A 1,215-nucleotide genomic window follows, 5' to 3' on the forward strand; every position below is an offset into this window, starting at 1 on the left:
TGTTTTGTCAATTTAAGAAAAAAATAATAAAAAGTGTGAATAAATAAAGATTTCATCTGGGCCGAAACTGCTTGCTGTCTGGGTTGTGGGTTTGCTACTGTTACCATTTAAAATAGTAGAAGGGTTAAAACATGTCAAGAAACACATGATGGAAGAAAAACAACCAATAAAATTGATAATGGGTATAATCAAGCATTATCAGTCGGTCCCCAAATAAAATTCTGCTTGGGGCCCCATAAAGGCTTGGGCCCGCGCGCGTTGTTGGCTCAGTTTCCAAAGATGCACGACTTCAGTTGGGAGAATCTGTCACTCTGATTAGAGAGTTACCATCTTTTAAAGAAAATTTTTATTCATACTCCGTATGAGTCAATATCAGTTTCAAGGCATCCTGGACATCGTGAAAGAGGACATCAGCTAACTCTTTGAGGAAACCTGATCTAAAGACCAAAACTTTAAAAGCATGGAAATGTAAAAAAAAAAAAAAAAAAAAGAGGAGGAAGAAGAAGAATTAAATCTTTTTTTGTAATCATCCTTTTAATAAGTGATCACAGAAAGTATTTCATACAAAGTCAAGAAAAAAGTAAATTTCAAGTTCGTCGTTTTATCTGTTGACCCTTTACGCTACTTTTCTTCATCAGGCATCATATTCCTCATCATCCTCACTGAACGGACACACTGAACTCTGGACTGGTTCTCGGGTCTCCTCAACAGAGAGAAGCAAATCCACAGAGTCACCGTCCACTTCTGTGACTGCAAATTTAAGAAAAGTTGAAACTGACAGGTTAAACACGGTGTTGCTATTATCTTAATTAAAAAACAAACTCGTGTTAATAAATAAATACCATGTTCTATCAATGAAAAAAAAAAAAACATACTCCCACAGGGAAAGACAGAAGTCATGGTCTTCCACAGAGCAGACAGACAGATGGACACTGATGGACACCCGCGTGACTGCAGACCCCGGCGCGAGCTTCTGGGTGAACTAGCAGCAAAAACAACAGAGATTTGTTTTTTTTTTGGGGCATCGATTTGGAATTATTGCACTCATATCAACAAATTTACTCCACTCCCCCACATGTACATCTAAAAATGTCATCAAAACGAATAACACTTTATCCTGACATGAATACAAATGACTTTTTAGCCATTTTAAGCCAGCAAAATAATAATTTTTAAACGATAATCTTAAACAGCTAAAATAACCCAGCATGTGTA

General features: G+C 36.7%; 1 long non-coding RNA gene across 1 annotated transcript; it reads right to left on the bottom strand.

The window, feature by feature from the left end:
- Window positions 1-508: 508 nt before the first annotated feature.
- LOC122142009 lies at window positions 509-987 on the bottom strand. Its single transcript, XR_006158279.1, has 2 exons — window positions 876-987; window positions 509-750 (listed from the first exon to the last, which is right to left on the bottom strand). It is a non-coding gene; the product is annotated as an uncharacterized LOC122142009 (long non-coding RNA).
- Between the last annotated feature and the right edge of the window lie 228 nt (window positions 988-1,215).

This window comes from Cyprinus carpio, chromosome B23, assembly GCF_018340385.1.
Source record: "Cyprinus carpio isolate SPL01 chromosome B23, ASM1834038v1, whole genome shotgun sequence".
NCBI classification, from domain to species: domain Eukaryota; kingdom Metazoa; phylum Chordata; class Actinopteri; order Cypriniformes; family Cyprinidae; genus Cyprinus; species Cyprinus carpio.